Source organism: Pinus tabuliformis, chromosome X (assembly GCF_031772625.1).
Source record: "Pinus tabuliformis cultivar Carrire ecotype Pingquan chromosome X, CPIR1, whole genome shotgun sequence".
In the NCBI taxonomy this organism is placed as follows: Eukaryota; Viridiplantae; Streptophyta; class Pinopsida; order Pinales; family Pinaceae; genus Pinus; species Pinus tabuliformis.
Genome location: NC_142308.1, coordinates 1,624,007,428 through 1,624,029,276, shown reverse-complemented (window position 1 = coordinate 1,624,029,276; position 21,849 = coordinate 1,624,007,428). Strand labels below are relative to the sequence as shown.

The following is a 21,849-nucleotide window of genomic DNA, read 5'->3' as shown; positions in this document are numbered from 1 at the left end:
CTTCGACACAATTGAAGCTTAGCGTTGACCCTTCTGGCCTTTGCATCAGCGTCTTGTTGATCTGCGTCAACCCTAGGACCCTCTGCGTCAATCCTCTGAGGCACTGTGCAGCCTCTGGGACCCTCTGCATCACTCTAGCAGCTTCTGCGTGGATGACACAGTCCATCTGGCCTCTATGTTGTCTCTGTTGGGTTCTGCGTAGCCTGGACTGGCTGCTGCTCTCGCTCTCTCTGCTTCTGCGCTGGTCTCTCTGTATCGTCTCTGCCTCTCTGCCTTGTACTCACTGCCCCTCGTTGCTGATCACTAATTCAACTTTGCTTAGCAACCCCGCTCTAGCAAAATGAATGACTGATCACTTTGGTGTGTTCTCCAACTGACCCTTAAGTGTCTTCTTATACTTTTCTCATTGGTCCTTCAATGACCGAGATTAAATCTCTAATCAACGGCTAAGATTAGATTTGGCTTGATCCAGGACTTTGGAACCTTCTAACCCAATTTTATATTAATATCCATTAATATTTTATTTTTCCAAAGTTTACACTTAAGAACTCCATTAAAAATATTAATTATTTTAATATCTTGCAAACCGGGTATCATTTGTCCAAATCATTTATGGGTCTTGGAGATCTCACGTGCTTTAGCCTCTACACCAATTTTCATGGCTAGAGCACATCCGATGCTACCCCAAATCAACACTCCCTCTTACCGAAGACTGTGCTCTAGTAATACTCCTCACTGAGCATCACTCTGATTTTCCGGCACTGGTACCTATGTTGATGCTAGGCTTCCCCGCCCAACATCCTCTGCACTGCTGCATCCTGTACTGCTGCCCATTGCCCTACCACTGCCACTGCTGCATTTGTGCTGCTACTGGTCCGTCCTCCCAACATTGCATCTGCACTGCAAACCCTTCTCATCATGCTGCATCGTGCTACTGCTAACCACTACTACACTGCAACTCAGTTACTGAGAAGTAAGTAACTGATCCACCCAACTTCTGACATCCTTGTCAGGCTAGAAACACTCTCGATGCTGACGCCGTCTCTGCCGCTAAAAAGTGCTCCCTCCACTGACCTCTATGCTGATGCAACAACTCCTTGCATCTCGCACCAGTGCAGACCTCTTTGTGCCATCCTGCAACATTGCAACACTCCCTTGCCTCTCACACTGTTGCAGCCTGCTAGCCTCGCGTTGCCTTGGGACTCCTGCACTGTAGCAATCTCTGCCGCTTCATCCCCACCCCCATCCCTCTCTACCGACATCTGCCAGTCCTGCTACTCTCTCGTCGGGGCTCTCGTAGCAAGGTGTAATCCAAGATGTTGGGTACCTCAAGGATCCTGCCCCTCATCGCCTGTAGTCCTCCTGACTATAGCTCGATGTCTCCCCACTTCTTCTTAAGTGGCACATGAGCACTCATGGCACAATCGTCATCCTCCTCGACTTCTTTCACCGTCCTCGCTGGCACTTCCTTCAAGTCAGAAACCTCTCCCTTACTCTTCTTCCTTAGACACTGGTTCGCATAGTGACCTGGTTCCCCACAATGGAAGCACTTGACCTTGGAGAGGTCCTTCTTCTTCCTCTTCTCCTGCTTTTCGCAGATGCTAGAGCTGCATCCTCTTCCTCTTCCTTCTTGATCCTGACCCCTTTGTCGCTACTTCCTCCCTTGGTCACTCGTCTGATCTCTTCTTGACGAAGAGCCGCCTACAGTTCTTCCCAATCCAGAAGACTCGTCCTGTCTACTATGCTTTGGACAAATGTCTCCCAATTCTCGAAGACTGCGTTAAGTGCGATCCTTACCATCAACTCTTGATCTGGCGTGGCCCCTATGGAAGTCGGTCACGGATCTCCTTCAACTGACCAAGGAAGACATCTATCTGCTCTCACTTCTACATCTGGTATGACCTTAGCTGATTCTCCAGGAGCATCTTCCTCTGCACAGAAGTATGCTGGTACAATGTCTTCAAAGTGTCCCACATGTCCTTTGCCGTTTCTTTTTCAGCAATATGTGGGACCACATGATCCTTGACCCCATCAAGGATGATACACTTTGCCTTAGCCATTGCCTCCTCGTACCTTTCATTAGCTACCGGCTCAACTAGGATAGCCATCCCTCTCAAGGTGAAGCCCTTGATACAATGTCTTTCTAGAATGGACAAGATCTTGGCCTTCCATACCACAAAGTTGGACGCTCCGTCTAGCCTGTCCTGATCTCTCAGCCCATTCACGATCATCTGGCTGCTCTTCTCTGTCGACTCCTTCGAGTCTCTCTACTTCTTGCCTAGAAGTTCTTGGTTCAACTCCTGCTAAGTCTCTCTACTTCCCATCTGGAAGTTCTTTTCTGGACTCCCTCAGTCTCGATTTCTGTGCTGGAAATTCTTATGCCAACTGTCAAGTTGCTCCTCTTCGATCGTCTGTGAAATTGCAACACTGATCCGGATTCCTTGGCTAGAAATCCGCCTCGGCAACAACTCTCTCTACCTTGGTCTTGCCTTCTTAAGTACTGTTTTGACCATAGTACCCCACTAGCTTCGCTGTCGCAAACTGCCCACAGTTTCGTTCGCCCTAGCAACTGAAGGATTGAGCCTCTTGGCTCTGTGCAATCCTAACACCGGCAAAGCAGCGCCCTCAGCCAACTACGTCAGCGCTCCTGGCCTCTGCGTGGCTCTCTCTGGCCCAGACTGATGACATAGTCCCTCTGCGTCAACCCTTCCTCTGTCACTCGAGACAACTACTGTCACTCGAGACAACTGATTCTGCTGCAAATGCTCTGCTTAGCTGATGCCTTCGGCTCTCCTGTGATTTGCAAGTACGCTCTAATACCCTGTTGAATTGACTAAGTCTATCCGTTAGAAAATTAATCTGTATTCTGCTGGTTTATTTCTTCTACTTGTAAATTCTGAACAAGTTATTTAAAACATTTAAATACCAAAATAAATACAATACAGTCACAACATCTACAGATCATCAACTGAAAGAAAACAAGCACACAAGTGACACCGTTATTTTTGGACAAATATCTCTGGAAAAACCAACTGCGGGAAAACCGGTGCAACTATTCTGAGGGTTTATTATTATGTAGTATTTCTTTGAGTACAACTGGGTGCCTAACCGACTCACTCGACAGAGAAAAATACACGGCAACAATACTTCTATATTCAGAAACAGGTATTAAGAAAACATGTCCCATGAAACCCTCTCCGACACAACTGAAGCTCAGCGCTGACCCTTCTGGCCTCTGTGTTAGCCTCTCGCTGACCTGTGTCAGCCCTAGGACCCTCTGCGTCAGCGTGCTGAGGCACTGCGTGTAGGAATTTACAGGGTAAGTTCCTCAGAAAGAACACCAAAAGGACACCGCTCACAACCAGATCACAGATCAATACACCAGTATTTTTGACGTGGTTAAAACCCTCAAAGAGGGAAACAGTCCACGGCCTGTGCCAACGTGGCTACTACAGGCAATTTATTAATCAAAGAATGAAAATTTACATAAGCTTCTCTCATGCACGGATTACCCGAACAATGACCCTCCATGCGCTTTAAATAGAACTCATGGACCAATCGGGTGTCAAGCCACGGATCAAGTGTCGGTAATACCGAGGAGAGAGTGAACCGTCGGATCACTACATATCGTGACCGTCGGATTGTAAGTTACAAAATGTACAACGGTAAAGAAACACACTTTACCTAACTCTATACTAGACCAAGTTGAACTTAACTATTTCCTATGTGTCGGAATATCCTAACATCCCCCCTTAAGAACAACTTGGGATAGGATTGAAGGATTTACAAATATGACACAATAGGAGAAGGAAGGAGGCACTAGAGCCTATCCCCCCTTAGTGACAACTTCCTGAACTCCAAGCATATATCGAAGTTTAGTGAACTTCGCCTCTGTGAGAGCCTTTGTGAAGATGTCTGCAACCTGATCATCTGTTGAACAATATTGCACTTCAAGAACATGGTCATGAATGAGCTTTCTGATGAAGTGCATGTGTAGTTCAATGTGTTTGCTGCGCTGATGCTGGACTGGATCTTTGCATAGCTGAATGGCACTTTGATTATCACACCAAAGTGTGGTTGGATGCTGCTGCTCAAAGCCAAACTCTGATAGGATCTGACGAAGCCACAAGGCTTCCTTACTAGCTTCCACGACACCACGATACTCTGCTTCTGCTGACGAAAGAGAAATGGCAGCCTGTTTCTTACAAGCCCATGTAATAGGTCCTGAACCAAGAGTGAAGACATAACCGGCAGTAGACTTCCGATCATCAGGGTCACCAGCCCAATCAGAATCAGTGAAACCAACTAATAGAGGAGCTGCTTTGGCACTGTAATGAATCCCAAACTGTACTGTACCTCGAACATAACGAAGTATTCTTTTGGCTGCTTTCCAATGACTTTCACGGGGGTTTTGCATAAAACGAGCAACAAGGCCAACAACAAAGGAAAGGTCAGGACGAGTATGGGTTAAATACAAGAGTTTTCCTACAAGTTGACGGTATAAGGTAGCATCAACTTCAGGAGAAGTACAAGAGACTGAAAGTTTGACTCCAGACTGAAAGGGAGAAGGGGCTGGCTTACAGTCTTCCATGTGAAAATGACGAAGAATATCACAAGCATACTTGGACTGGGAAAGGGAAATACCCTCCTTGGATTGCAAGACTTGAAGACCGAGAAAATAGTGTAAGTGTCCTAAGTCTGTCATTTCAAATTTCTTTTTAAGGCTGGACTTCACATGGTTTATAAGGTTGGGATCACTACCAGTAAGAATAAGATCATCAACATAAAGAACAAGGATGATAAGAGAGTTGCCCACTTTCTTGGTGTAGACAGTATTGTCAGAATAACACCTAGAAAAGCCAGATTCTAAAAGAAAGCTATCCATTTTGGCATACCAAGCCCGAGGAGCTTGCTTGAGACCATAAAGAGATTTCTTAAGTCGACAGACAAGGCTGGAGTCTGTGTGGATGAAGCCAATGGGTTGTTCCATATAGATTTCTTCATGCAAGTCCCCATGCAAGAAGGCAGATTTAACATCCATCTGATGGACTTCCCATTTTAAAGAGGCAGCAAGGGAAAGAACAAGGCGGATAGAGTTCATTTTGGCAACAGGGGAGAAGGTTTCAGTGTAGTCAATGCCTTCAACCTGTGAAAAGCCCTTAGCAACAAGACGAGCTTTATGTTTATCAACTTTCCCATCTGGTCCATACTTGGTTCTGTAAACCCATTTACATCTAACAAGTTTGCGTCCCTTTGGTAGAGGAACAAGATCCCATGTATCATTTGCCAACAATGAATGATATTCTTCATTCATAGCTGCTTCCCAATGTGGATGGCCTGAAGCTTCTGCAAAAGTGTCAGGATCATGATTTACTGGAGCTTGAGCCAGTAAAGAAGAGGCTCTTTCAAACTGAGAACGTGTACGTCGCTGATCTGTAGGATCACCGGCAAGATCACCTGCTGCATCCCGAGTAGCACGGACCCATCTTGGAAGTTGAGGATCCTGAGAAGGTGGGGGAGGATTATCATCCTCACTTTCATCATCTGAAGAAGAAATGTTTTCAAAAGTAGAAGAGATAGGAAGAGGTGGCACATCCGCCGGACTAGGCTCGCAGGCCGATTTATTTTCATCAAATTTTACATCTCTTCTAATGATAACATTTTTGGACTTAAATGGAATAAGTCTATAACCTTTTACATCTTCAGAATATCCAACAAAAGTACATTTCTCACTCTTAGGTTCTAAAGCTTTATGCTTTTCATCTGGAATATGGGCCCATGCTTCACTTCCAAAAACACGAAAGTGACTTACATCTGGTTTAATGGAACTCCAAGCTTCTTCTGGAGTGATATTCTTTAGAACCTTAGTAGGAGTGCGATTGATTATATAATTTGCACAATTAATTGCTTCGGCCCAAAAACTAAGACTGAGTCCTTTAGATTGCAGCATACAATTAGCCATTTCCTTTAAGGTGCGATTTTTCCTTTCAGCTACACCATTTTGTTGTGGAGTGTATGGAACAGTATGTTGCATTTGAATTCCATTTTTGGTGCAAAAGTTGATGAATGTGTTTTTAACATATTCTCCACCATTATCAGTTCTTAGCTTAAGAATTTGATGTCCAGATTGTTTTTCAACAAAGGCTTTGAAGGCCAAAAATGTGTTAAATACTTCGCTCTTGAGTTTTAAGAAGTATACCCAAGTGCGTCTGGAGAAATCATCAATGAAAGTTAAGAAATACTTGCAGCCAGAGAATGAAGCAACAGGAAGTGGACCACATAAATCACTGTGCACAAGCTGTAAAGGGGCTGAGGCGTGCCAAGAGGCACGTTTTTCAAAACTGTCCCGATGATGTTTTCCGAGTACACATCTGGAACAAACACCATCTCTGCAAGATACCATAGGAAGACCTGTCACCATATTTTCTTTACATAGATGCTGAAGGGAGCGATAGTTTAAGTGACCAAATCGCTCATGCCAAAGTTTGCTCACTTCATCATTATGAGCAACAAATACTGAGGGAAGATTTGATGACCCAAAGTTGTGAAACTTATACAACCTTGTGGAATCATCAGCAATACCAGTAGCTAGAATCTGTTTAGGATCTCTTAGATCCTTGATTACAACATCATGAGGTGAAAATTCAACAATTTTACCTTCACCTGAATGAGTTATCTGATATACAGATAGAAGGTTGCAGGATAAGGTTGGAACACATAATACATCATTAAACTGACCATTGTCTAGATGAACAGTTCCAGTCCCTACAACATTAAGAGATCTATCATCACCAACATATATATTTTTGGTGTTACAATCATTTAAAGAAGAAAACATGGCTTGGTTTTTGGCCATGTGATAAGAGGCTCCAGAATCAATGAGCCACTCATGAGAATGAGAAGAAGAAGATACATTTAATGCATAACCAGACTGAGATGATTGACAGCGACATGCAGAAAGTGCCATTCCTGAAGATGAAGTTGAAGTTGAAGTTGAAGAATGCTCCACATGGATGTTATGTTTCTTCATTGCGGCTTCCAAGGCTTCCATCTTCTTAAAGCATTTAGATTCTAAGTGGCCATCTCGATTACAAAAGTTACAATGTCTATCAGTCTTCTTCCATTTGTTTTTATTGGTCTTATCATTTTGCTGAAATGATCTTTCATTTTGAGGCTGAGTTTGCTTAGGACCCTTGTTTGGTTTAGGACCATTCTTTTTAGGATATGACTTCTTAGGATTCTTTGAATTTGGTTGCTGCTGGGCGGCTAACGCTTTCTTGGAAGAGTTTCCAAGATTAAGAAGACCAAGGTGTAAGAGTTTTTCTTGTTCTCTTATTAAAGAATCACAAAAAGAGTCAAAGGAAGGGGCCTTGTAGTCTTTTCCTTGACAAATGAAAGCTTCCCTTGTAGAATGGAAGGTGGAAACAAATACAGAGTATGCTGGTCCCAACTTAGTAAGGATGGAATAAATAAGGTTACTATCTTCTTTCTTAACCTTAACACCTTCCAAGAGATATCTAAGGGTCTTGAATTTGGACAAGAAATCTTCAATGCAAGAAAAATTATTAGGATCCAATGTAAGCAACTCATTTTCAAGTTGATGGGCTCTCATTTCATTTTTAATCCCAAAAACTTTAGTGATTTGTTCCAATGCTTCATGAGGAGTCTCAAGTTCTGCAATATGGAATCTAAGATCAGGAGAAATAGACATCCCTATCAAACCACGTGCTTGATCTTGTCTATTTTCCCATTTTGCAGCCTTGTCTTCATCTTTTGGTTTCTTCTCTTGGCCTGTAGCTATTCTGTAGAGACCTTTACTTCTAAGTAAATCTTCCATGTAGGCTATCCATTGGAAGTAGTTAGTGCTGTCAAGAATGACTTGGCATGGACTTTCCATTTAAAAAAAAAACTGAAGCTGAAGATGCTGAAAGTAAGTGTTCCAATGGATAGATCTGGAAAAATTAGGCTGTTTTAAAAAAAACGGCTCTGAAAAAGGCTTTCGGATGAAGAAGTTATGGCTTTTTGAAAAAATTTTGTTGAAGTTGCCGGCAAAGTGCGCGAATGTGCGGGAATGAAAAAAATTCGCCCCCACAAAATGGAGACTTGAACCCAAGACCTCTACTCTCTTAAAATAGCTTTGAACCAATTGATCTATACAAAAAATTTGAGAGAGAGAGAGAGAGAGGGGGGCTTGGTTTGCGTGCTTGCCTTGAGAAAGCTCTTTTTCCCTACAAAACACAAAACACAAAACCCAACACGGACATGCAAAGAAAACGAACCTTATGGCTCGAAGTTAGCTTTAGCCAAAAAACTAGATATTTAAAAAAAAATGAACTTTGCGGCTCAAAGTTAGCTTTGGCCGGAAACTAAATATTTTTCTCAATGTTTCTGATTTTCTGAGATCACCTTAAGGCGTAGGGAAAAGAGCATACGCATGAGAAAAATCCTTCCTTTCTGTTTCTGATTTGCCCAGATCGCACAGAGTCGCAGGGCAAAGAGCATACGCAGAAATGAAAGGTATAGATTCGGTTAGAAAAAAAAGCTAAATAAACCGAAACCGAAATAAGCAGAGAGAAAATAACAGTAAACTGCAAATAAAGACTGTATACCTCCAGATCTTAAAAATGACACAGCTAGGGCTACCGGAAACCTTTTCACGTGAAACGAAAGGGGTTCCTCACTGGAATAGATGCTCCGAACACAACAGAGCAGTCCTTTCAGCCCGAAAGCAGTCAGAAACAGCAGATCTAGGAAATGGCAGTCGGATGCAGTTCTACTGGCTTCAGATTTGGATCACCAATGGACGCGGCCCTCAAATAGCTCTGATACCATGTAGGAATTTACAGGGTAAGTTCCTCAGAAAGAACACCAAAAGGACACCGCTCACAACCAGATCACAGATCAATACACCAGTATTTTTGACGTGGTTAAAACCCTCAAAGAGGGAAACAGTCCACGGCCTGTGCCAACGTGGCTACTACAGGCAATTTATTAATCAAAGAATGAAAATTTACATAAGCTTCTCTCATGCACGGATTACCCGAACAATGACCCTCCATGCGCTTTAAATAGAACTCATGGACCAATCGGGTGTCAAGCCACGGATCAGGTGTCGGTAATACCGAGGAGAGAGTGAACCGTCGGATCACTACATATCGTGACCGTCGGATTGTAAGTTACAAAATGTACAACGGCAAAGAAACACACTTTACCTAACTCTATACCTAACTCTATACTAGACCAAGTTGAACTTAACTATTTCCTATGTGTCGGAATATCCTAACACTGCGCAGCCTCTGGGACCCTCTGCGTCACTCCAATAGCCTTTGCATAGATGATGCAATCCCTTTGGCCTTTGCATTCGTCTCTGCTAGGTTCTGTGTAGCCTGGACTGGCTGTTGCTTTCGCTCTCTCTGCTTCTGCACTGGTCTCTCAGTATAGTCTCTGCCTCTCTGCCTCGTACTCATTGCCCCTCGCTGTTGATCACTGATTCAACTTTGCTTAGAAACACCGCTCTAGCAAAATGAATGACTGATCACTCTGGTGTGTTCTCTAACTGACCCTCAAGCCTCTTCTTATACTTTTCTCATTCGTCCTTCAAGGCCGAGATTAAATTTCTAATCAACGACTAAGATTAGATGTGGCTTGATCCATGACTTTTGAAACCTTCTAACCCAATTTTATATTAATACCCATTAATATTTTATTTTTCCTAAGTTTAGACTTAGGAATTTCATTAAAAATATTGATTATTTTAATATCTCCGAAACTTGGTACAATCTGTCCAAACCATTTCTGGGTCTTGGAGATCTCATGTGTTTCAGCCTCTCCACCAATTTTCATGGCTAGAGCACATCCGATGCTACCCCAAATCAACAAAATTGCTTAAGCGGGTTGAAAATCCCAAGTGATGATGATGAGTTCTCACAAATGACACTCACTTCTATTTATATGAGTCTCTCTAAATTGAAATATGCTAGTGAGCCACCAAAACTATAAAATAATGTGCTAAAAACAAGTCTTGGTCACAAGACGACCAAGTAGGTATCACAAGTCAAGAATTAGCCATCCAGTCGCACGTCGAGTTGATGACGTCGTGATGATTGTAGGGCCTTTGGAGGGCCACATTGACTCCTCTAAGTGCCATGATGAGAGAGAGGGCTCTAATAAAGATGAATTAGGGGATGGCCCCTAATTTTCCATGCAAGTCATCATGTGGGGCCCCAAAGTGGGTTTGGGCCATACATGTAGGTTCTCTTCTTCTTGAACCTGTTTTACGTGTAGGCAATGCTGTATATCTTGTTTCTTTGATTCAAGGCTTAAATGCTCAATCACTCAAGTGCGTTGTCACAAAGCCTAAGGCTTCTTCCAATAATATTGACGTTATCAAAGTAGACTCAGATTTTGGGGTAGATTATTCAGGTGTTCTAGTCGATGAGCAGGGGAATGTTCAGGCATTATGGGGCAGATTCTCTAGCAATGAGATTGGAGGAATTCTGATTTATGCTGTAAGTGAAGTGCTCAACAAAATTATAAATGGAACTCCTGATGCTCAACCTTTGCTTATAAATGGAATCAAAATGTGTAAACCTTCTGTCCGCATTTTAGAGGTGGAACTTGCTCCCATTTTACTTCTAAATGCGCGTGGTTTTGGACTAGGTGATAACTGGATTACAAAGTTGGCACACATCATACCGCACGTATTTCAAGTGAGGATTTGTTGGGTTGGATCAAGCGCTGCATATAGCTTGCAACCAGGGGACATGCTATTAGCAATTGACGGGAAGCCAATTACCAGTTTTGTTGACATAGAGAAAGCTTGCCAACGCCTGGATGCGTCCAAGGATGTCAATCAAGGAAATTTAAAAATGATGATATTTCGGGAAGGCTCGGAATTGGAGCTTCTTGTGGGCACTGATGTTAGAGATGGCTTTGACACCAAACATATCGTGGGTTGGTGCGGCTGTGTTGTTCACGAGACATCCGCATCTGTCCGTGTGTTGGGCTATATGCCAAAACAAGGGCACGGGGTATATGTGTCATCATGTTTTGGTGGCAACACTGCAAGTAGATATGGGATTTGTGAGAACCCGTGGATTGTGGAGATTAATGGAAAACCGATCCCAAATCTTCAAATTTTTAAAAGACGTTATAAAGGAATTAAAGGAAGGGTCCACGATATAAACACGGTGAGGTTATGGGGTCAATTGACGTGGGCAGCACTGGTTCAAAAAAAAAAAAAAGTTATAAAATCGATGTATAAATTATATAATTACATATTATATATATAGATTATAATTCTATTCTATAATATATATATATATATATATATATATTTATTTATTTATTTATTTATAATTATATAATTTAATTTACAAAAAGGATAGAGTTGAAAAACATTATTATTTGAAAATATATATATATAAATAAATAAAAATTAAAAAATTAAAAAAAATATTGAAAAAAAAGGGAAAAAAAGAAGAAAACAACCTTGGACTCAAAATCGAGTTATTAGCGAATTATAGACGCTGAGCCAATTTTCCACCTTCCATATGATATAAATAAAAATTAAAAAATAAAAAAAAAAATATTAAAAAAAAAAGGGAAAAAAGGAAGAAAACAACCTTGGACGCTGAGCCAATTTTCCGCCTTCCATATGCCGAGATGACAACCGCAAAAGACAATTGCCAGCAATATAGCTTTGAGGACAAAGCTTCTGAAGGAAGGGACTATGTTATGAATATAATTCATAACAAATAATTAAATAAAATAAATATAAATATTAAATAATTAAATATTAATTATGTTAAATAGTCATTAAGTTAGGTGAAAAGGCATGTCTTTTTAGACATGCCCATTCACGAAAGGTCACCTGCTGAGGTATAAAAATAGGGCCTCATTGTAACATTCAAACCATCTTATATCATCTTATACAATTTTATATATTAATAAATTATTATTATTAAATACCTGTGTGTATTTTTTACATTTAAGTCTTCAAGCTATTAGTCTTTGTTCTTCAGCCATAGTTTTTATGCTGCAGTGCAGGGTTGGTGTTACGAATAAAATAAATATAAATATAATTAATGAAGATAATTGTAATAGTGATTAGTTAGTTAGTAATTAGTATTGAAGAGGCATGTCTAAATGGGACATGACCTTCCATTAAGTGGCACCTGCTTAGTATATAAGCAGGCCCCTCACTCTTATTTGTATCACCATTCTTATTCATACATTTTAATATATATATATCCTGGTATGTCAATGGAGATCTACGTATTCCAAGTCTTCTGGAGTATTTAACCTCAAGAACGAATTTTGTTCATTCCATTTGGTATAAGAGTAGTTCGATGCTTTGAAGTTCGGCCACTCCACCGCTGCACAAAGCTTGTTCTCCGATCCAAGTCTTTAGCTATCAAAGTCTGGTCAACATTGTTGCTGTCAAGATTGAAGCATTTCACTACACTTTTGGAGTTTCTCTGTTGCTGATTAGCCAGAGGCCCTTGGCCATTTAATATCTATATATATATATATATATATATATATAAACCAAAACAAACCTAAACTTAACAACTCAGCCGACGTGGTGCAACTGCCAGTGGCATATCCAACTCGTTGTTATTCGCACAACTGTCAACAAGAAAGACCAACCGATGCTACCACGATCCCCGCTACTCGAGTTTGTCACCACCCCGCCTGCGACAGCGTAGTTCCACCATTGCCTATTTTTCAGAGCCGCCTACAAATACAATTCCTTCCACCACAAATTAAACCATTCTACTTCATTCACAATGTTTACCGCAATCACAACATTTACTGTAGTCACAACATTCCCGAGTCGAGCCGCCACAGTCACTGCTATTTGCAAACGTGTTGTCGTGGGAGACCTTCACAACAATTGCTCCGCCATCCGCTTTCCAAGCTATTTGCAACCTATCCACGTTCTCTACCGGAGTGTTGCACGCCATTGCTTTCCATCACAGGCAACGCCCCCACCCCTTCCTTCTCCAACATTGTTGCCATTCCACTAACTCACAATGCACACATTCGTGGGTTGCCACTGTAGACCAAGCCACTGCATCCTCCATCACCAACTGCCGCCACAAAAAAAAAAGAAAGAAAAATTTCGCTGCCGCTAAAAAAAAGTACAAAAATTAATCCATGCAAAATTCTCATTGCCGCTGCAAAAATCCACTTTCACGTTGTATTTTGGCCTAAATAGTTTTATTGGCTAAGAGCAGGTTTGTTCAAAGTGAATGGTGAGAAAAAATATCTTGACTTGAAAAAGCGTGACTCTTAGACAATAAGGGTGACTTTCTATCAATACATAATTTCATATAATTAAAAGGGTTGTAAGTTAAATAGAGACCATAAGGAGATATATAAATATGTTAAAAAGTTTCAAAGATTCAAGTTATATTCAAGAGCATATATATATATATATATATTGAAAGGCTATTTATAAGTTACTAAACAAAAAGAAATAAAAATAAAAAGGACAAAAATAAAAATAAAATAAAATAATAACAAGTACAACACAAAATAAAAAGAGGTAAAAAACTTGAAAATGGTAGAAGGAAGATTTTTAGAAACCTTACCCAACTACGCTAAAACACTATTTAACAGTGAGAGAACTCTCGCAGGAAAAGATGTTAATATTTCTATCTCTCCCACTGAAGATAAAAATTAGTGATTCCGGAGTCAAATATAATTGAAAAATTAGACTGTTTTCATAACAAAAAATATAGCATGACTAATTTACAGTTAAACATTGAGGATTATACATTTATGTCACAATTCTCATTTCAAACTAGTGTTGTTGGAATTGGCCGTTTCGACTGGTTTGGGGGCAAAACCGGTCCGAATCGGAAAATACCGGTTTGGTACCGATCCGACCGGTTTCGTCACCAAACCAGCCGGTTCGGTACCAAACTGATTCAGACTGGTTCCACTAGTTCACAAGGCCCATGGCCATGCGACTTGGGCATAAAAAAATGTTTTTTTTGGTTAATTTTTTAATTATTTTTCATAGTTTTCTAACGTTACACTAGCACCCCCTAAAGCTATTTAAACATTCCCATCCCTTCTATTTCACTCACACTATTCATTCGAGTCTCTTGCAATTCTTGAGCTAAGGTCGGTGAGGAGAATTCAAAGAATTTTTTTCATGGTTGTTCCAAGGGAGATTTTTTGCCAATTTGAAGAGTTGATTGGAGTCTTAGAGAGATGTTGGAGAGTTTGTTTAAGCGTATACACACTAATAAGAGCAACCATTTGGAGCAAAAGCGGTTAAATGACATGGTTTTTGTTTAGTACAACCTTAGGTTGAGGCGCACAACCAATCGCTGAATAAAACCCCTAAATCAAGCAACATTGTCTTGGGTGACTTTGATCCAACATCAGAATGGGTTGTGGAGAGTCAAGCTCCAACATTTGACAATGAAGACCTTTCTTGGTTGGACTTGGACCCACCTACACAGGATGTAGAGGTAGATATATCAGAAGCACTGGTAGTAGCTTCAAGGCTAGGGGAATCAAGCCATTAGCCCATTGCAGACTTGGATACTACTCATTCTTCAAATGAGAATGAGGAGGATGATCAGGAATCTGGTGATGATTGATGATTTGATTATTGATTTGTTGTAGCTGTAGCTTGTAGTATTGTAGGTTGTAGTATAATTCTATGATCTATCATGTTATTTTGGACTATAAAGGCCTTTTAGAGCTTGCTTCTTGAGCTTTGTAACATTTTTGGTTCAACGATGTTTTGCGCTAAGTGCTATTTTGGTTATATTCACTATTACTTACTATATAAATGAAAACTTTTGCATATTTGTGTATAAATGGTTTGGATTCATATGGATGCACATGAATATATCTATTTTTCTTTAAAATATGAATATTTTATGTGTTTTTGGTAAGCCAATTTTTGTTTGGGTTCCGGTTCGGTTCTGATAACATTGGTTCAAACCCTATGGAGCAATCAAGGTGACATTATTTTGGGGTTACCCTGGATGGAAACTCTAAGATCCGTTATCTTGAATACGAAGAAAAAGTTTTTAATATTTTCCTACAGGAAGAAGAAAATAACACTCCAAGATGTTACACTGAAGCCAAATTCAGAAACGCCAGAAGATATATCAGATATTTCAAAAGTATTTTTTCAAGAAGGTAAAACAATTCTACAAAATATGCAAAGAGAAGTTGACAAGATCATTGCTGACAAAAATGAATGAGTTTCTCGGCTTAAAGACCACAGTGAAAAATTATTGACGCAAATTAAGAAGCTTAAGAAGGACAGGAAGTCATTTAAAAACAAGTTACAATTGTTACCAAGAAGGAAGCATCGAAGGTAGACGTCCAAGTTGAAGAGAAAGGAATAAATATTGTTTCAGTGGATATCACAACTCAAGAAGAAGAAAAGCTAGTTGAAGAAAACACACGGTTAGATGTCGTGGTTTAGACGATAAACATCCCAAGTGAAGGTTTTATGCCCAACTCAACAACACCGTTACATGAAGTAAATCAGAGTATTGCCACACACATGATAAGGGAAAGACAAACCAAAATAACACCTTAGTTACATCCGAATCACAAGAACAAACAATTTGATCAACCTATGAATCTGTATCACTTAGAACATAAACAACAAACTTATGTTCCGAAGAATACTAATGTCAGTGCAATCCACTCATGTGATAACAACTCATCACAAGTTTTCGATCACCGCAAGGTTCCACAGAAGATTGATCTAGGATGGTCCAATCCCTTCTCTGTGAAACAATTTTATCTATCACTCCAAGGATCTTATCAACTTGTATCAATGAAGATGACAGTTCCGAGATGAGAAGACATTCGAAACAGAAAAAGAGGTCAAGCCTTTTGATCAACAAGCTTTGAGGACAAAGCTTTTTGAGGAAGGCAATGTTACGAATAAAATATATATAAATAATATAAATATAAATAATGAAGATAATTGTAATAATGATTATTTAATTAGTAATTAGTACTGAAGAGGCATGTCTAAATGGGGCATGACCTTCCATGAAGAGGCACTTGCGTAGTGTGAAAATTTCTGAATCTACACATTAGAAATCCTACTGTAATCACTGGTTTGTCATCTCCTACTTGTTATTACTTTCAACAAGTTATTTAATTTATAAACAGTGATGAAAAACAATATTACAAACTACACTAACATACAGATCATAAACTGAAAGTATATGAGACAAACACACAAGGGACACCGTTATTTTTGGACAACACATCCCCAGAAAAACCTAATGTGGGAAAACCGGTGCATCATATGGAGGGTTTGTATGATTAAGCAAGTAGAATCTGAGTACAACAAGCTCCCTGTCACACCGGCTAACCTTTCAGAGAAATATCGACAACAACAAATACACACGAGGGTTTACCTCGTTCTCCAAGTCACAACTGATCCACTGAGTGGCCTGACTCCTGCAGACACTGCGAAATCCCAATGCAATCATTGCTTGGGCAAACATCTTGCCTCTAGGAGACTGCGCCACCCCTTCTGCTAGATCAATTTGTTGAAGACTGTTGTTCAACCCTCTCGGCTTAGCCTCACTTCAATGGGAAAATCTCGAACTTCTGACGAATATCCTGCATTGCCAAAGCAAGAGAGCCACTTGGCCTGCGTCAGCACTATGTGAGCCCCTTCTTGGGTTGCGTAGGCCTCTGCGCTACCTCTCTGTCTAGTACTCTTTGGCTTGGAACTCCTTTCCGATCCAAATCTATGCTTTTGCCCCTCACTGCAACTCAGATCACTTGTTCGATTTTCTTAGCAAACCATGCCCCAGAAAAATCGAACTGATTGATCAACTTGGTGTATCTCCAACTGACCCTCAAGCCTCCTCTTATACTTTTTCTGTTGATGAATCAACGACCGAGATTAAGTCCCTAATCAATGACTAAGATTAAAATCGATTTGATCCATGTCTCTTAGAAGCTTCTTGACCATATTTTTTATTAATACCCATTAATATTTTTATTTTCTAAGTTTAGACTTAGGAACCCCATTAAAAATATTAATTATTTTAATAACTCACAATCCGGGTGGAATTTCTCCAAACGATTTTTGGATTTTGAAGATCTCATGTGTTCTAGCCCCTCCACAAAATTTTGGAGCTAGAGCACATCCGATGCTACCCAAAATGAACATTCCCTCTCATGTGTTCTAGCCCCTCTTTTGTGCTGCTGTTGCTTGGTCTGTTGCCCTTCATCTACAACATTGCTGCAACTTGTACTGCTACCCATGACACTACCACTGTCACTGCTACATCTGTACTGCAACTTCCTCTCAAATATTGTGCATCATGTTGCCCATAGCACTGCCATTGCTAACTGTTGCACTGCAACTCAATTGCTGAGAAGTAACTAAAAAGACCACCCAAAAGCTGACACTCTGGTTAGTCTGGATGCCTCGTGATGCTGAAGCTACCTCTACTTCTAATCTGTGCTCACCCTCTGCTGCTACTGCGCTGCTGCAATTTGCTCCATGCCTTCTGCACTGCTGCAACTTCCATTGCGCTGTTTCAAACTCTGGCACTCTAGCTTTGCCACTGTTGCTCCATCATCCCTCACACCAACTGACTCCCGTTATTTTGCTACTGTCATTGAGGGCTCCCGTAGCCGTATGTGATCCAAGAGTTTGGGCACCTCAAGGATCCTGCCCCCGTGTAGTCCACTCGACTACAACTCGATGTCGCCCCACCTCTTTTCCAGAGGTGTATGAGCACTCATGGCACAATCCTCGTCATCATCCTCCTTGTCAGCTTTCACTGGAGCAGCCTTTGAGTCAGACTTCTCTTCCTTGCCCTTCTTCCGAGGGCACTGAGTGGCGAAATGTCCCAGGTCCCCACACCTGAAGCATTTGACGCTGCCGTGGCCGTCCCACTGATGTGAGAGATGAATCCTCCTCTTCTTCCTTCTTGACTTTGACTCCTTTGCCACTACTTCCTGCCTTGGTTAACTGCCTGATCTCTTTCTGTCGAAGAGCTTCCCACATCTCCTTCCACTGGGGAGAGAAGCCCTGCCCAAGATGCTCTGGACAAAGGTCTCGCATTCTTCAGTGACTCATTTAGGGCAGTCCTGACCATGAACTCAGAATCTGGTGTAGATCCCATGTAAGTCAATTGGTCTTGAATCCCTTGCAACCTGAGACGGAAGGGATCGATTTCTTCTCCGTTCTGCATCTGATATTGTCTCAGCTGGTTCTCAAGCAACATCTTCCGTTGAACAGAAGTTCCCTCATAAAAAGTGGTCAAGGCCTCCCACATTTCCCTTGCTGTTTCTTTTCAACAATGTGTGGGATCACATGATCCTTGACCCCATCTAAGATCATGCACTTCGCCTTTGCTTGAGCCTCCTTGTATTTCTTGAGAGGATCAACATCGACTGGTACAACCACCACTTTCAAGGCATAATCCTTGATGCGATTCTTGTCCAAGGCTGCTAGGATCCTGGCCTTCCAGATGACAAAGTTGGATGCTCCATCCAATCTGTCCCGATCCCTCAGTTGATTGACTGCCATCTCTGCTCAAAAAGGTATAGAACAGGTTCTCTTCTCCCTCTCTCGCTGCTGCCCAGCAAGACTCAGATCTGGATTTGTTTGGCGCTAGAAATCCTCTAAGGAACAAGTTTGTTCCAGACTCCCTTTGAGTCCTGATTTCCTTCATGGAAATCCTTCTGCCAAATGTCGAATCACTCCTCTCCAATCCTCCTTTGCTGCTGCTCAGCAACCCAGATCTAGATTTCTTTGGCAAGAAATCTGCTAAGGTAGTGACTCCCTCTACCTCTGTTTTGTCTCCTCAGACACTGTTCTGCAACAACAACAACAACATCAACAACAACGTCCCACCAACACCACAAATCGAATCTGAACTGCTCCTTTTGCCCCGACAACTGACTGATCTGAGCCCCTCAGGCTCTTTGTTGGCCCAGAGAGCTGATGCAATCACCGCGTGAGCTCCTCTCTGCTACTGCGTCTCCTCCTCCTGGCTCAAAAAGCTGACGTAGGCACTGCGTGAGCCTCTGCGTCACCTTTTCTGCACTGCATCACCCTTGCTCTACATTCTCTGGCTCTGGAACAACGCTGTCACTCGGGACAACTACCTCTTTGCAGCAGATTTGCTAGATCTCCCGACTGATGGGTTCAGTGTCCTATGATCTGCAATGCTCTGATACCATGTGAAATTTTTTGAATCTACACATCAGAAATCCTACTGCAATCACTGGTTTATCATCTCCTACTTGTTATTACATTCAACAAGTTATTTAATTTATAAAACAATGATGAAACATACTATTGCAGACGACACTGACATACAGATCATAAACTGGAAATATATGAGACAAACACACAAGGGACACCGTTATTTTTGGACAACACATCCCCGGGAAAACCCAATGTAGGAAAACCGGTGCAGCAGATAGAGGGTTTATATTATTAAGCAAGCATAATCTGAGTACAACAGGTTGCTTCTCACACTGGCTAACCTTTCAGAGAAATATCGATAGCAAGAAATACATATGAGTGTTTACCTCGTTCTCCAAGTCACAACCGATCCACTGAGTGGCTTGACTTCGACAAACACTGCAAAAGCCCAGCGCAATCACTGCTTGGACCAACATCTTGCCTCTAGGAGACTGCGTCACCCTTTCTGCTGGATCGATTTGCTGAAGGAAGATTGTTGTTCAGCCCTCTCGGCTCAGAACCTCGCTTCTCTGGCAAAATCTCGAACTTCTGACGAATATCCTGCACTGGCACTGCAAGAGACCTTCTTGGCTTGCGTTAGCATTGCGTGATGCTACTGTTGCCTCTCTGATGCTACTGCTGCCTCTCTGTCCAGTACTCTTTGGCTCACAACTCCTTTCCAATCCAAATCTCTGCTTCTGCCCCTCTCATTACAACTCAGATCACTTATTCAATTTTCTCAGCAAACCACGTCCTAGAAAAATCGAACTGACTGATCAACTTGGTGTATCTCCAACTGACCCTCAAGCCTCCTCTTATACTTTTTTCTGTTGATGAATCAACGACTGAGATTAAGTTCTTAATCAGCGGCTAAGATTAAAACAGACTTGATCCACGTCTCTTAAAAGCTTCTCTCACCCATATTTTTATTAATACCCATTAATATTTTTGTTTTCTTAAGTTTAGACTTAGGAACTCCATTAAAAATATTAATTATTTTAATAACTCACTATCCGGGTGGAATTTTTTCAAACGATTTCTGGGTTTTGGAGATCTCATGTGTTCTAGCCCCTCCACAAAATTTCGGAGCTAGAGCACATCCGATGCTACCCAAAATCAACACCTAGTATATAAACAGGCCCCTCACTTTCATTTGTATCAACATTCTTATTCATACATTTTAATATATATCCTGGTATCTCAATGGAGATCTACGTATTCCAAGTCTTCTGGAGTATTTAACCTGAAGAACGAACTTTGTTCGTTCCAGGTGGAATTGGTTCTCCCAGGGGTATCTGCTCAGCCGCATGCATAGAGTTATACCAGATTGCATATTCACCAATGATAGGGCCGAGTTTTTCAGAAGTGTGCTATTATTTGGTGCTGAAACCACTGATAATGAAAGGGCTGAGTCTGTGGGTTATCAGTACCTTGCATTCAGAGATACTTCAGTAATAAGACCCCTTTACCTTTGAGATCAGTTATCAGATATACCTGAATTTTGCATCAGAACTCCAGGAGGGCACACACTTGGTAGTTTTCAGCAGTTTGGCATTCCAAAGGCTGAGTTTTCCCTTTGAAATCAGAGGGCTGAATTTAATCAAACAAGAGGCTGAGTTCCTTAAAGGATTCATCTCTATTTGGGCTGCATATTGGCTACCGTCTTTGCCTTCAACCATTGGGCCGAATTCACAACTTTTGGAGCAAATCCATATCGATTCCCTGAGTTTGAATTTTCGGCATTGGCTGGAAATTAATCTTTGATAGGTCAGTCATTTTCTGGGGCAGAACATAGTGCTGTAGCAGGCTTTTTTGGGAACCAAAGGACACTATTCAAGAGGCCGTATAGACTATGTATGTTGAAGAAATCTCCAAGCATTGCAATATCGATTACTTTCTTATCAGCTGTCATCAAGGTTCCAGTGCTGTAGCTGATTGTCCAGGGGGCCATATTGATCTGGGTGTATGCTGGAGCAGTGATTCCAACTAATCTAATATGAAACTTCTATAAAAGTATTTATCCTCTTGTTAAAAGGAGTGAAATCCAGCTTCTGCTCTTCATACATGCTTGTAACTTTGGAGTTCATTCTCAATGAAATTCAGAATTGCCTCAAATTTTGGTTGGTAATATTTCTTTAATTATGTTCACGAAATGTTTGACGAAATTCTGAGTTGTCTTGCTAAAGGTGTTTTCCAGTACTTGCATGCAAACTGTTTGTAGAAAGATGTCAATGAAAAGTATTAAAATTATGGAAACTTTTGCTTGAATTACCTATTGGATATATTACAGTCTAAGTCACCCTTGGGGTCTCACAACTTGTGTTTCGGGAATTTTACACCAAATAAGAACCTAGGAGGTAACAATGAGTACTCTCTAAGGTGAAGGTGAACTCTGTATTTATAATCCTTGATCAAGCAGTAACCTTTCCTAAATGCATGTATTTTCACTATGTTGATTGGATTCTTGTCTTTTTACTGATTTTAAATGAAATGATGTGAATTAATTGAATATTCCAAGTATATTAACATAAATAAGTAACGTACTTGATCAAGGTACAAATAAACGTGGAACTCTGATTTGATATCTTGTTTCAACACATTAAATCAATTGTTACTACTTTGAGGATCAT

The 21,849-nt window shown here is 41.0% G+C and overlaps 1 protein-coding gene across 3 annotated transcripts in view; it reads left to right on the top strand.

The window, feature by feature from the left end:
* The window catches only part of LOC149146258 (Tetratricopeptide repeat (TPR)-like superfamily protein), a 381,927-nt gene that overhangs the window by 247,757 nt on the left and 112,321 nt on the right, over positions 1 to 21,849 (top strand). The window lies entirely within an intron of this gene.